This window comes from Sminthopsis crassicaudata, chromosome 5, assembly GCF_048593235.1.
Source record: "Sminthopsis crassicaudata isolate SCR6 chromosome 5, ASM4859323v1, whole genome shotgun sequence".
In the NCBI taxonomy this organism is placed as follows: domain Eukaryota; kingdom Metazoa; phylum Chordata; class Mammalia; order Dasyuromorphia; family Dasyuridae; genus Sminthopsis; species Sminthopsis crassicaudata.
Genome location: NC_133621.1, coordinates 150842226 through 150858504, shown reverse-complemented (window position 1 = coordinate 150858504; position 16279 = coordinate 150842226). Strand labels below are relative to the sequence as shown.

General features: G+C 34.3%; 1 pseudogene; it reads right to left on the bottom strand.

Annotated features, from left to right (window-relative positions):
- Positions 1-13506: 13506 nt before the first annotated feature.
- On the bottom strand, positions 13507-14205 carry LOC141543905 (14-3-3 protein zeta/delta pseudogene; annotated as a pseudogene).
- Between the last annotated feature and the right edge of the window lie 2074 nt (positions 14206-16279).

The window sequence follows — 16279 nt, the reverse complement described above, 5'->3', positions numbered from 1 at the left end:
GAATCATTGGATTCCCTAACACATAAAAAGACTGCTACGGGACTTCAAAAACTTGTGGGGATCATTGGTTTCCCTGACACATAAAGCAACAGATAATAGATTGATTTTGGACTATCTCTTGGCTGTTGAAGAAGATGTATGTGTGACTGTTGTTTACATACCCTCCTTCTAGGACTCCTGAAAATCTTTTACAACACCATGTTGATTTATATTGTGTGTTATATCACTACTTGCATCTACAATTCATGTTTGTTACACCACATAGACCCTGCCCTGGCTGTGGGGAGAGTCATCACTAATAGCTTTTGCATTATTGCTATGTGCTTGTGTAATACATCCCATGCTAATGGGTTTGTGCATACCTGTTTCTAACAAGATCCTTCAGCCCAGAAACCCACTATCAATCCCTACTTCCCTTTGGTGCTTTTCATCTCCCTTCCTGAGATGTCAGGGAGGGTGGGATCATCTCTTTTTCAGTGCTTTTATCTACCTTCCTGAGAAGTCGGGAGGGGCGTGATCGCCTCCTTTTTGGGGTTTTCACCTCCTTTCCTGAGAAGTCAGGGATGGAATGACCACCTGCATTCTAAAACAAAAGAAAGTGGGAGATGTGAAGGACTGAAACTCTTGAGTCAATGCACTGGGGTCAAACAATCAAACACTTGAGGATAATTACTGATTGGACAATACTCTATAAGAATATGCTTGGAAAATGGCCCTTCTCACTGTCTTGTGCTGACTCGATTGTTTGGTGTATACAGAGAATTGTGGGAGGGACTAGGAGGTGCAGTGAGACTAGCCAGGGTCACTTCAGCAAGAAAGTCGATGAGGTGAGGTCACAAAGATCCTACGTGTCCACTCTCTTCACTTATACTGAAAAGACCTAGAATAAACATTTTTGCTTATCTGACTCCGACTGATTCTAAGATATCCAGGGTGCTAGTGCGATCACCACACATTAGTTTTTTGTTCTCAATTGCTGTCCAAACTCTGCAAATGTAAAAGTATTCATTCTATTTTTAGAGATAATTTTCTTCTATTCCTAATTACTGAATTAAATCATAATCAGTTGGTAACCTATTAGCCTACAGCAATGCTTGCAGAGTGAATATAAATCATTTGATATTCTAATGTTCATGTAGTATTACATAAAGTAGTTTTTTTTTTTTTTTTTTTTTTTTTTTTTTTTTTTTTAATTTACTTGCTAACAGTATTTTCTCTTTGAAGGGCTTTTATCCTCTAAATAAAGTCTTACTATATGAGAGGCCTAGCCCTAAATCTCATCTCAGTTGTATGTCCACAGATATCTGATTATATTACCTCTGCCATTTATGGCAAAGCAAGGCCCAGCTGAGCTCATGCTGCTTTACAGGTGTTCTGAACCCAGGAGGTTGGCATAGCAAACATCCACATGCTAATTGTGACATTAATCTTCAGCCATCAACTGCATGGAGATGCTAATACTGTATTAAAAACATGTTGTCATATAAAAGCATTCCATCAATTTCACATATTTCCACATCTCCTCATTGTTTCAATAATAATTTGAAAGAAGCTAAGAAAATACAATTATGGATTTTAAAAGAACAATAAAAATGGATAAATGAAAAGATGGATGAAATGCTCTTTAAGTGTTCATAATATGCCAGGTGCTCTGTGAAGAGTTGAGGTTATAAATACTTAAGATAGTATTTTCCTTTAATGAGCTGATATTCTAAGTGTTGTGGGAAGGGAAAGGAGACAATACACAAGTGAAATAGTGAATAAGTAAGGGGATTTTCATCTGAAGATTTACAAAGATAATGAACTGGTCTATAAGCAGTCAATTGACATGTCCTTCCCAGAAGCAATAAGAATATTAATTTGTTTATTATATCTGGAGCAAGAAGAAGAAAACAGGAATTGGAATATTACAAAGAGGGAAGAACATGTCAAGACTGATGACATATGACTCAATGGATAATGAGATGGGATAAGAAGTCTGGACAGATTATATGTATAAACATATATATACATACACATATATTTATATAAGATTATAAGATTACACACTGAAAATATGATCTTATTTGATTCCTTTGAGAGATGTCATTTTGTATGACTCATTGAAGGCTTTCCCCTCAACAAGTATCTTAACTTTAAAAAAATTTTTTGAACAAAAAATATTCTCAAATATTATATACCATCCCACTTTTTTGGTAAATGGCACATATGATTTTTTTTTTCTTTGCTGAGGCAGTTGGGGTTAAGTGACTTGCCCAGGGCCACACAGCTAGGAAGTATTAAGTGTCTGAGGGCAGAGTTGAATTTAGGTCCTCCTGACTTCACGGCTGGTGTTCTAACCAGTGTGCCACCTAATTGCCCCAGAATATATGATTTTTTTCAAATTACCATACTTCCTTTTAAAAGAGAAATTGAAAGTAATTGTGATGGAGATGGGGCCAATCTTTGGAATAACATGTAATACATGGAACTTTAGTCATTTAATAATTTTATATTTATCCTTTTATTTTTTTAAACCAATTATGTAGTTAAGAAGTGGGAAGTAAATATTTAAAATGTACAACTTCCTTTAGAAAAGTTGATAATTAAAGATTTGGTTTACATGAAAAACTATAGAGAAAGGAGTTAAAAAGTCCTTTCATAAAACTTAGAACATATGTTTTTAACAATTATGCTTCAATTACTGATGAAAATTTTGTAAGACATTAAATAAAGCTAGCCATCCTCTCAACTTATTTTCCTATTAATGAATTATTTTTATAGTACACATATGATAGGAAAATATTAAAAAGAATTACAAAAGCAAAAATCTTTTTTTTTTGGCTTAATTTTGTTTATTATAACGTTTTATTGACAGTACATATGCATGGGTGATTTTTTACATTATCCCTTCCACTCACTTCTGTTCCAATTTTTCCCTTCCCTCTCTCCACCCCCTCCTCTAGATGGAAGGCAATCTTATACATGTTAAATATGTTATAGTATATCCTAGAAACAATATATGTATGTAGAAGTGTACAGTTCTCTTGTTGCACAAGAAGATTTGGATTCAGAAGGTAAAAAGAACCTGGGATAAAAAAACAAAAATGCAAACAGTTTACATTCATTTCCCAGTGTTCCTTCTCTGGGTATAGCTGATTCTGTCCATCATTGATCAGTTGGTACTGAATTAGATTTTCTCTTTGTTGAAGATATCCACTTCCATCAGAATACATCCTTATACAGTATTGTTGTTGAAATATATAATGATCTCCTTGTTCTGCTCATTTCACTCAGCATCAGTTCATGTAAGTCTCTCCAAGCCTCTCTATATTCATCCTGCTGGTCATTTCTTACAGAACAATAATATTCCATAACATTCATATACCATAATTTACCCAAGCATTCTCCAATTGATGGGCATCTATTCATTTTCCAGTTTCTAGCCACTACAAAAAGGGCTGCCACTAACATTTTGGCAATACAGGTCCCTTTCCCTTCGTTAGTATTTTCTTGGGATATAAGCCCAGTAGTAGCACTGCTGGATCAAAGAGTATGTAGTTTGATAACTTTTGGGGCATAATTCCAAGTAGCTCTCCAGAATGGTTGGGTTCATTCACAACTCCACCAACAATGCATCAGTGTCCCAGTTTTCCCACATCCCCTCCAACATTCATCATTATTTGTTCTTGTCATCTTATCCAATCTGACAGGGGTGTAGTGGTATCTCAGAGTTGTCTTAATTTGCATTTCTGTAATCAATAGTGATTTGGAACACTCTTTCATATGAATGGAAATAGAATTTCATCATCTGAAAATTGTCTCTTCATATCATTTGACCATTTATCAATTGGAGAATGGCTTGATTTCTTATAAATTAGAGTCGATTCTCTGTGTATTTTGGATATGAGGCCTTTATCAGAACCTTTAACTATAAAAATGTTTTCTCAGTTCGTTACTTCCCTTCTAATCTTGTTTGCATTAATTTTGTTTGTACAAAAGCTTTTTAATTTGATGTAATCAAAATTTTCTATTTTGTGATCAATAGTGATCTCTAGTTCTTCTTTGGTCACAAATTACTTCCTCCTCCACAAGTCTGAGTAGTAAACTATCCTATGTTCCTCTAATTTATTTATGATCTCGTTCTTCATGGACCCATTTTGATCTTATCTTAGTATGTTGTGTTAAGTGTGGGTCCATGCCTAATTTCTGCCATACTAATTTCCAGTTTTCTTAGCAGTTTTTGTCAATAATGAGTTCTTATTCCAAAAGTTGGTATCTTCGGGTTTGTCAAACACTAGATTGCTATAATTATTGACTATTTTGCCCTGTGAATCTAATCTATTCTACTGATCAACTAGTCTATTTCTTAGTCAATACCAAATGGTTTTGGTGACTGTGCTTTATAATGCAATTTTAGATCAGGTACAGCTAGGCCACCTTCATTTGATTTTTTTTTTTCAATAATTCCCTTGAAATTCTCGACCTTTTGTTCTTCCATATGAATTTTGTTATTATTTTTTCTAGATCGTTAAAATAGTTTCTTCGGAGTCTGATTGGTATAGCACTAAATAAATAGATTAGTGTAAGTAGTATTGCCATCTTTATTATATTGGCTCAGTCTAACTAAGAGCATTTAATATTTTTCCAATTATTTAAATCTGATTTTATTTGTGTGGAAAGTGTTTTATAATTTTACTCATGTAATTCCTGACTTTTCTTTGGTAGATAGATCCAATATATTTTATGGTATCAACAGTTATTTTGAATGGAATTTCTCTTTGAATCTCTTGCTGTTGGATTTTCTTGGTGATGTAGAAAAATGCTGAGTATCAGAAATAGCGCTGGACTGATAGATACCACAAGGACTGGAAGCACGACTTACCAGCTGAAGAGAATCTGGAGTTTCAACAGAAAAGGTCAGTTCCCAGGGGAGGAAGAAGAGAGGCCAGCACAGACGGCTGGGTGCTAGCATACTGTGCTGATCGCGCTGGGAAGGGCTCTGGGATCAGAGAAGCCATTGAGATAAAGGAATCTAGCACAGGCTATTAGCTCTTCTCTGCTTATAATATAGCAGTTTAGAAGAGAAATCTAAACCACTTTAAAAATTCAAAGATAGAATAGATTTTCCCGGATCCTGGGGGTGACTCAGCAGATCTCATCACCGGGGAGTGTGGCCCCTAGCTCCCACCTGAGACTAGCTCAGAGATTGAGAAGTAGGCAGATACGGCCCAAGGCAACACACACTGCCTAGCTCAGCTGGAGGGTGTGGAACTCAGCTCCGGAAGTCCCAGAGAAGAGGAACCTTTGAACTAGGGACCGTGGTTTCTGGCAGACACTTCCAGTTTGAGCACAGGGGCTTTTCACGTCACCTGCTGCAGACATCCACGCCCCACCGGGACGCATAGGCTGGGCTTTGTGCCGTCTTTACTGCTCAATCTCAAACCTCAGGGAAGCCGCTAGAACACAACGCCCTCAAGGCACAGCAGTGCTAGTCACCTCTGAGGCACTTCCAGGGAGGGGGTGGGGAACTCTCTCCCAGAGCTCTCTCTTAGCTCAGGTGCAGGAGCCCCTGCATCCATCCGGTCTGGGAGGAAGCTGGTAAAGAAGTAAATAAATAATTTCCTAACCCAGGGACAGACCCCAAAAGATTTTTTAAGTATGAACAAAAAAGCAAGAAAAACTATAGATTCCTTCTACACAGAGAAAGAGCGGGTATCCAACCCCAAGGAAGTTAACAGCAGAGAGTCAGCAGATAACAACCTAAAGGGGAATGATTCCTGCCCCCCATCACATAACTCTCTCCTAGAAGAGACTATTAAAAAGTTAAGAGAGTTTGAAGAAAAATGGGGAAAGGAAAGGGAAGCTATGATAGAGAATAACAACGTCCTGAAATTGGAGTTGGAAAAAATAAAGAATTCACAGGAGATGCAGGGAAACAAAATTTGAGAATTAGAAAAGGTTAAAAAATCACAAGAAAGTAGGATTTCTGAATTGGAAAAGATAAAAAAGTCTCAAGAAAATAGAATTTCTGAATTGGAAAAAGAAAATAATTCTCAAAAAAAAATTAGGGAAATGGAAAAAAATTCAATAGAGCAAAATAATTCATTTAAAAACGAAATTGGGCATTTACAAAAAGAACTAAAAACTGTGAAAGAAGAAAATAACTCCTTAAAAGTCAGGATGGAACAAATAGAAATGAATGATTCACAGAGAACCCAAGAATCAGTCAAACAAAACAAAAAAAATGAGAAGCTGGAGAACAACGTCAAATACTTACTGGGAAAATCTATAGACCTGGAAAATAGATCTAGGAGAGATAATCTGCGGATCATTGGATTTCCCAAAAACTATGACCAAAAAAAGAGCCTAGATTCTATTTTACAGGAAATTATCAAAGAGAACTGTCCAGAGATAATAGAACAGAAGGGAAAGTAGATGTGGAAAGAATTCATCGAACTCCTTCTGAAACAGACCCTAAAAAAAGAGCACCACAGAATATTGTGGCTAAGCTGCAGAATTACCACACAAAGGAGAAAATCTAGCAAGCAGCTAGAAAAAAACAATTTAAATACCAAGATGCCACAATAAGGGTCACTCAAGATCTGGCTGCCTCCACATTAAAAGACAGAAGGGCCTGGAACCTGATATTCCTTAAGGCAAAAGATCAAGGACTGCAACCAAGAATGAACTACCCAGCTAAGTTTAGCATCTTTTTCCATGGAAGAAGATGGTCATTCAATGAAATAGAGGAATTCTATATGTTTCTAAGAAAAAAACCAGACTTAAACAAAACATTTGATCTACATCCACAAGACTGAAGAGAAACAGAAAAAGGTACACAGAACCCTTGAGAACTGTAACTCTGTTGTGGGTATATAAAAAGTATTCATGGATAATTTGATTTTACTCATATAAAAGAAAAAAGGGAGGTGTAATAAAGGGAAGGAGGTCGTTTCAGAAAAAGGGGAAGGAATGATAAAAAAAAGGGATACTACATCCCAGGAAGAGGCATAGAAAATACACCATATCTGAGGGAATTTAGTGAGGGGGAGAATCATTGTGTGAATCTTACTCTCATCAGAAGAGGCTCAAAGAGTAAATAATTGACTTATTTGTTTTTCAGAGAATTTTCTCTCACCTCATTAAAAGGGGGGAGAGGAAAAGGAAAAAGGAAAAGGAGAATAAGTGAAGGGACTTGGAGGGAGGGAGGAGGGATACTAAAAAAAGGGAGGGCTGCGCGTCACAAGGGGGTCTGTAAATTAAATATCGGGGAGGAGGATCGGGGGGTCAAGGGAAAAAGCATAATCTGGGGATAATATGATGGCAGGAAATACAGAATTAATAATTTTATCTGTAAATGTGAATGGGATGAACGCTCCTATCAAATGGAGCCGGATAGCAGATTGGATCAAAAATCAGAACCCTACAATATGTTGTCTGCAGGAAACACACTTAAAGCAGGGAGATACATACAGAGTAAAGGTAAAAGGTTGGAACAGAGCCTATTATGCTTCAGGTAAAGCCAAAAAAGCAGGGGTAACTATCCTTATCTCAGATCAAGCAAAAGCAGAAGTTGATCTAATTAAAAGAGATAAGGAAGGAAACTATATCCTGCTAAAAGGTAGCATAAACAATGAAGCCATATCAATACTAAACATATATGCACCAAGTGGTATAGCATCTAACTTTCTAAAGGAAAAGTTAAGAGAGTTGCGAGAAAAAATAGACAGTAAAACTATAATAGTGGGAGATCTCAACCTTGCACTCTCAGATTTAGACAAATCAAACCACAAAACAAATAAGAAAGAAATTAAAAAAGTAAATAGAACATTAGAAAAACTAGGTATGATAGACCTTTGGAGAAAACTGAATGGCAATAGAAAGGAATATACTTTCTTCTCAGCAGTTCATGGATCCTATACAAAAATTGACCATATATTAAGACATAAAGATCTCAAAATTAAATGTAGGAAGGCAGAAATAATGAATGCCTTCTTCTCAGATCACAATGCAATAAAAGCTACATTCAGTAAAAAGTTAGGGGTAAATAGACCAAAAAGTAATTGGAAAACGAACAATCTCATCTTAAAGAATGACTGGGTGAAACAGCCAATTATAGAAACAATTAACAATTTCACCCAAGATAATGACAATGATGAGACATAATACCAAAATCTGTGGGATGCAGCGAAAGCAGTAATAAAGGGAAATTTTATATCTTTAGAGGCTTATTTGAAGAAAATAGAGAAAGAGAAGATTAATGAATTGGGCTTACAACTTAAAAGGCTAGAAAAAGACCAAATTATAAACCCCCAACCAAAAATTAAACTTGAAATACAAAAATTAAAAGGAGAAATCAATAATATTGAAAGTAAAAAAACTATTGAATTAATAAATAAAACCAAGAGTTGGTTTTATGAAAAAGCCAATAAAATAGATAAACCTTTGGTAAATCTGATCAGAAAAAAGAAAGAGGAAAATCAAATTGTCAGTCTTACAAATGAAAAGGGGGATCTTTCAACCAATGAAGAGGAAATTAGAGAAATAATAACGAGTTACTTTGCCCAACTTTACGCCAATAAATTTGATAACTTAAGTGAAATGGATGACTTCCTCCAAAAAATAAGCTTCCTAGATTAACAGAGGAGGAGATAAATTGCTTAAATAGTCCCATTTCAGAAAAAGAAATAGAACAAGCTATTAATCAACTCCCCAGGAAAAAATCCCCAGGACCAGAAGGATTTACATGTGAATTCTACCAAACATTTAAAGAACAATTATCCCCAATGCTATATAAACTATTTGAAAAAATAGGAGATGAAGGAGTCCTACCAAACTCCTTTTATGACACAGACATGGTACTGATACCTAAACCAGGTCGATCGAAAACTGAGAAAGAAAATTATAGACCAATTTCCTTAATGAATATTGATGCTAAAATCTTAAATATTAGCAAAAAGACTTCAGAAAATCCTGCCCAGGATAATACACTATGATCAAGTAGGATTCATACCAGGAATGCAGGGCTGGTTTAATATTAGGAAAACTATTAGAAAAATAATTGACCATATTAATAATCAAATTAATAAGAATCATATGATCATCTCAATAGATGCAGAAAAAGCATTTGACAAAATCCAACATCCATTCCTACTAAAAACTCTTGAGAGTATAGGAATAAATGGACTATTCCTTAGAATAATCAGGAGCATATATTTAAGACCTTCAGTAAGCATAATATGCAATAGAAATAAACTGCAACCTTTCCCAGTAAGATAAGGAGTGAAACAAGGTTGCCCACTATCTCCATTACTATTCAATATAGTACTAGAAATGCTAGCCTCGGCAATAAGAGCAGAGAAAGAGATTCAAGGAATTAGAGTAGGAAATGAGGAAATTAAACTATCACTCTTTGCAGATGACATGATGGTGTACGTAGAGAACCCCAAAGACTCTGCTAAAAAGCTACTAGAAATAATTCAAAATTTCAGCAAAGTGGCAGGATACAAAATAATCCACATAAATCCTCAGCATTTTTATATATCACTAACAAAATGCAACAGCAAGAGATACAAAGAGAAATTCCATTCCAAACAAATGTTGAGAATATAAAGTATTTGGGAATCCATCTACCAAAGAAAAGTCAGGAATTATATGAGCAAAATTACAAAACACTTGCCACAAAAATAAAGTCAGATTTAAATAATTGGAAAGACATTCAGTGCTCTTGGATAGGCCGAGCGAATATAATAAAGATGACAATACTCCCCAAACTAATCTATTTATTTAGTGCTATGCCAATCAGACTCCCAAGAAACTATTTCAATGACCTAGAAAAAATAACAACAAAATTCATATGGAAGAATAAAAGGTCGAGAATTGCAAGGGAACTAATGAAAAAAAACTCAGAGGAAGGTGGTTTAAGAGTACCTGATCTAAAGCTATATTATATAGCAGCAGTCACCAAAACCATTTGGTATTGGCTAAGAAATAGACCGGTAGATCAGTGGAACAGATTAGATACAAAAGACAAAAAAGGGTACATCTATAGCAATCTAATCTTTGACAAACCCAAAGATACCAACATTAGGGATAAAAATTCATTATTTGGAAAAAACTGTTGGGAAAACTGGAAATTAATATGGCAGAAATTAGATATGGATCCACACTTAACACCATATAGCAAGATAAGATCAAAATGGGTCCATGAATAGGCATAAAGAATGAGATAATAAATAGATTAGAGGAACAGAGGATAGTCTACCTCTCAGACTTGTGGAGGAGGAAGGAATTTATGACCAGAGGAGAACTAGAGATCATTATTGATCACAAAATAGAAGATTTTGATTACATCAAACTAAAAAGTTTCTGTACAAACAATACTAATGCAAACAAGAGTAGAAGGGAAGTAACAAATTGGGAAAATATTTTTAAAAGCAAAGGTTCTGACAAAGGTCTCATTTCCAAAATATATAGAGAACTGACCCTAATTTATAAGAAACCGAACCATTCTCCAATTGATAAATGGTCAAAGGATATGAGCAGACAATTCTCAGATGAAGAAATTGAAACTATATCCACTCACATGAAAGAGTGTTCCAAATCACTACTGATCAGAGAAATGCAAATTAAGACAACTCTGAGATACCACTACACACCTGTCAGATTGGCTAAGATAACAGGAACAAATAATGATGAATGTTGGAGGGGATGTAGGAGAACTGAGACACTGATACATTGCTGGTGGAGTTGTGACAGAATCCAGCCATTCTGGAGAGCAATTTGGAACTATGCCCAAAAAAGTTATCAAACTGTGCCTACCCTTTGACCCAGCAGTGCTACTACTGGGCTTATATCCCAAAGAAATACTAAAGAGCGGAAAGAGACCTATATGTGCCAAAATGTTTGTGGCAGCTCTTTTTGTTGTAGCTAGAAACTGGAAGATGAATGGATGTCCATCAATTGGAGAATGGTTGGGTAAATTATGGTATATGAAGGTTATGGAATATTATTGCTCTGTAAGAAGTGACCAGCAGGAGGAATACAGAGAGGCCTGGAGAGACTTACATCAACTGATGCTGAGTGAAATGAGCAGAACCAGAAGATCACTGTACCAGGATATATTCTGATGGTAGTGGAAATCTTCCACATAAAGAAGAGCCAACTCACTTCCAATTGATCAATGATGGACAGAGGTAGCTACACCCAGAGAAGAAACACTGGGAAGTGAATGTAAATTGTTAGCACTGATATCTGTCTGCCCAGGTTACATGTACCTTCGGAATCTAATGCTTATTGTGCAACAAGAAAATGGTATTTACACACATGTATTGTATCTAGGTTACATTGTAACACATGTAAAATGTATGGGATTGCCTGTCATCGGGGGAGGGAGTAGAGGGAGGAGGGGGGATAATTTGGAAAAATGAATACAAGGGATAATATTATAAAAAAATATATAATAAAAAATTAAAAAAAAAAGAAAAAGAAAAGAAAAGAAAAGAAAAGAAAAGAAAAGAAAAGAAAAAGAAAAATGCTGAGTATTTATCAGCATTTATTTGTGTCCTGCAACTTCGCTAAAGTTGTGAATTAATTCTAAAAGCTTTTTAGTAGAGTCCCTGGAGTTCTCTAAGTATACCATCATATCATCTGCAAAGAGTGATGATTTGGTTTCCTCATTACCTACTCTAATTTCTTTAATCTCTTTCTAAATTATTATTGCCAAGCCTTCTGTTTCTAATACAATATTGAATAATAATAGTGATAGTGGGCAACCTTGGTTTACTCCTGTTCTTACTGGGAAACTTTCCAGTTTATCTCTGTTACATATGATGCTTACTGATGGTTTTAAATATGTGCTCATGACTATTTTAAGGAAAAGTTCATTTATTCCTATGCTCTCAAGCGTTTTTATTAGGAATGAATGTTGGATTTTATCAAATGCTTTTTCTGCATCTGTTGAGATGATCATATGTTTTTTGTTAATTTGGTTATTGATATAGTCAATTATGCTAATAGTTTTCCTAATATTGCACCACCTCTGCATATAAACCCCACTTGGTATTATCCTGAGGATGATTTTCTATAGTCTTTTTGCTAATATTTTATTTAAGATTTTAGCATCAATATTCATTAGGGAGATTTGTCTATAATTTTCTTTCTCTGTTTTCAATCTACTGGGTTTAGGAATCAATACCATGTCTGTGTCATAATAGGAATTTGGTAGGACTCCTTCAATCCCTATTTTTTCAAATAGTTTATATAGCATTGAAGTTAATTGTTTTTTAAATGTTTCATAGAATTCACATATAAATACATCTGGTCCTGGGGATTATATCTTAGGGAGTTGATTAATAGCTTGTTCTATTTATTTTTCTAAAATGGGACTATTTAACCAATTTACTTCTTCCTCTGTTAATCTGGGCAAGTTATATTTTTGAAGGTATTCTTCCATTTCATTTAAGTTATCAAATTTATTGGCATAAAGTTGGGCAAAGTAACTCTTAATTATTGCTCTAATTTCCTCTTCATTAATGGAGAGTTCTCCCTTTTCATTTTTGAGACTAACAATTTGATTTTCCTCTTTCCTTTTTAAAATTAAATTTACTGAAGGTTTATCTATCTTGTTAGTTTTTTCATAGAACCAACTCTTACTTTTATTAATTAATTCAATTTTTTTTTACTTTTAATTTTATTTATCTCTCCTTTTATTTTTAGAATTTCAAGTTTAGTGTTTGACTGGGGATTATAAAAGCTAAAATCTTAAAAAAAAAGTCTAAATCTATGGGTGCTTTTTTTTTTCTCAAGTATAAAATGGCTTTATAAATATCAAGAGTTTCATTTTTATTGCATATTTACTTGTACATTTACTTTTGAATTGCTTAAACCACTTAAATACATATAAAATGACTGTAGTAAAAATAATAAAAGTGAAAAGCAGGTAACTTTAGGAATAATGAAATTTAAACTGTTTATCCCCTTCTTTAGGGTAAATTCATTGGGATAAAATTTTGTCTTAAGGAAAACTTTTACAGTTGAAATCATAAAGACGTTTATATTGAGCTTGTGTACACATGGAATGATCTATAATATATACTGGATAGGTGTTTTTATCTCAGCCATAAGGACTCCACCTCTAAAGTATCCACAACAACTACTACTATGGTTGGAACTGATTATCCTTTTATGCAACCTCTCTTTCCCCCATGCCAGGACAATATTTGAGCAATTTTCTTTGTTTAGACATGAAACCTGTTTTACATTGGCCCTGTGAAATAGCAATACACCAAAAATACTATGTGAAATATGTAAAATATATATTAAAACTTCATATTTCCTCAGATGAAAAAAATGATAACGTCCCAAATGTTAACTTGCTCTACTCATCTAATATTAAACATAAAAATCTATGTGGGGAAATTTAAAAATTCAAATAGAAGTAACATAAACCTGTCATAAATTGTAAATAAAAGATATTTGTGGGATAGTATGGATAGTATGGACAAATGAGCCAGTGTCTAAATTTTAGAATAAAGAAGACAAAAGTTGGAACTCCCTTCTTTTGCCTGTCTCACTTTTATCTTCTTGGGTTTCCAATGTTTACAATGTCATGTTGTCTCTCAGTAACTGCATTATTACTGTGCTATCTTTGTTTGTTTCTTCATTAAATGTATGATGCTCATCAATGACTTCATCAAAAATTATCTTTGCAAGGGAGCAAGTTTTCTCTGAACAGTTCTGGACATAATAGAACACAGAAAAGTTCAAGGCTAGGCTTAACCTTACATAATACATTGGCTGCCATCTATTTTTTGCTTATGTCAAATATTTCTTGTTATGCTTATCATGATTGATCCACTATTACTTTTTTTTCATCACCAGCAGCAACTTTAGGCAAATAAAAGTATTAATAGTCTTTCATTTTCAAATAGAAAACTTTGCTTTCTGCTTGTGAAACATTAGGGTCAAGATCTTTCCCAAAAGACATAATTCATCATTACAGATATCTTTCTTAGTTTAGTCTCAATTTTCTTGCTGTATTATTGAGTCATCTGCTGTTTTTTTAAACACCTTCCATCTTTTGCTCACTACTTAAGACAACCTTCTAAGATGACCTTTGGGTCCTTACAATATTTTTGGAAGTAATAGAAGATTTCTCTCTTCATTGGATAATACAGTTCCTTGCTCAATTATAGCCTTCACACAAGCTACCATGTCATCATGTTTCTCAGTCTACCAAGTTGGCTTTCTGCATAGTTTATTTTTATCTCTGATTGAAGTAGTTGCTGCAGTCAGAAGAAGTAGTTCAGTTGACTCTAGTTGGAAGCAATAGTCTATTCTACTTTTTGAAAATAAAATTATTCTTCTTTCTTCATGTTATTGTTCTTGTTCTTGTTCTTCTTAAGGACTTTTAAATTTAACAACATTTATTTTCAACTTTTTTCATGATAATTGTTCTTTATATTTTCATTTCTGCAGTTATTGAATACACTGTTTCACTGGCTCAGCTTACTTGAATTTAAATCAGTTAGAGGTGTAGAGTATGCTCAAGGAAGACTAGTACCTCTGGGATAAGAGATCCCAAGCCATTTACAGGGCTGCTTATCACCTTTGGTGTCCACTTAATTTATCTAATTCTCATCTGTGGTTCCAAGAAATTATAGTGAGATCATTGACTTAGTACAATTCTGTCTCATTTAAATCTACCTTATGCATAAATCAAAAGTCATTACAATATCATTTTATCATTTCAACCTCACTCAAAGTCTCTTGGTGATGGAAAAATAATGAAGTAGCAGATGGATTCTAGAGAGCTGTAGTCACAACCCTGCACACAGGCTGTACAGGCCATAGGGTCATCTTTTCAGTGGACCAAGTAGAGGATTCATTAGTCCACTGAGTGTCTGAGCAACCTCTTAAGATTCACACAGCTCACTTTGATATGTGAGAAAAGTGCTAGAAAAGGTGCTTTAAAATAGTCTGCTCACTCAAATCTGGTCTGATCACCTTGGCAGGTAGGGAGCTCATATCCTGCAGTCAAAACACTAAAACATGTACAAAAACTTTTGCAAAATATAGTCCACTTACCATTGTTACATAGAACACTTATAAACAACATAAAATCATAAAATCCAGTATACTTGAAAGATGAACATCTCTTGTTGCAAACACACACACACACACACACACACACACACAACCCCTCAATAGGTAGGACATCCAAACAGCAATCATGAGTGAAACAAGGCTAGCAAATGAAAGCCACTTATTGAAGTCAAAATTGGATATGTATTTTTCAGAAGTGGCTGTTGTGAAGGGAGCATTGTGAAGCTGCTATAGGTTTTGCAATCAAAATGAGTTTAGTAAACATACTTGTATATCTTCCATAAGGAAGACATTACAGTCTCATGGCAATGTAATTGTCACTTGCAAGAAAATTCCATCAGTGCTTATGCTCCCACCATAGCAAACCTGGATAAAGTCAATGAAAAATGTCTTTATGAAGACCTGAAGGACCTTATAATCAATGTGCCAAAAGAGAACAAGCTTAGATACTAACAAAAATATAGATTTCCCAGATTAACAGAAGAAGAAATATATTATTTAAATAGTCCATCTTAGAAAAAGAAATTGAATAAGGTATTAATCAATGCCTTAAGAAAAAATTGCCAGGGTCAGATGGATTTGCATGTGAATTCTACCAAACATTTAAAGAGAATTAATTCCAATGTTATGCAAACTATTGGAAAAATAGGAAAAAAAAAAGTAAACTTGGTAGACTGAGAAACATGATGACATAGTAGCCTGTGTGAAGTCTATAATTGAGCAAGGAACTGTATTATCCAAAGAAGAGAGGAATCTTCTCTCTAAAATCCCCCTAAGATTTATTCCTTTAATGACACAGATATGGTGCTGACATTTAAACCAGTTAGGGTCAAAACAGAAAGAAAATAATAGACCAATTTCCCTAATTAACATTGATACAAAAATCTTAAATAAAATATTAGCAAAGAGAGTATAACAAGTTATCTCCAGGATAATACATTATGACCAAGTAAGATTTATACCAGGAATGTAGGGCTAGTTGAATATTAGAAAAAACAAAAACTATTAGCATAATTGACTACTGTAATACCCAAACTAACAAAAATCATGTTTATGTCAATAGATGCAGATAAAATATTTGAGAAAATCCAACACCCATTCCATTTAAAAACACCAGAAAGTATAGGAATAAATGGAGTTTTCCTTAAAATGATCAGAAGCATCTATTAAAAATTATCAACAGTCATCAGAT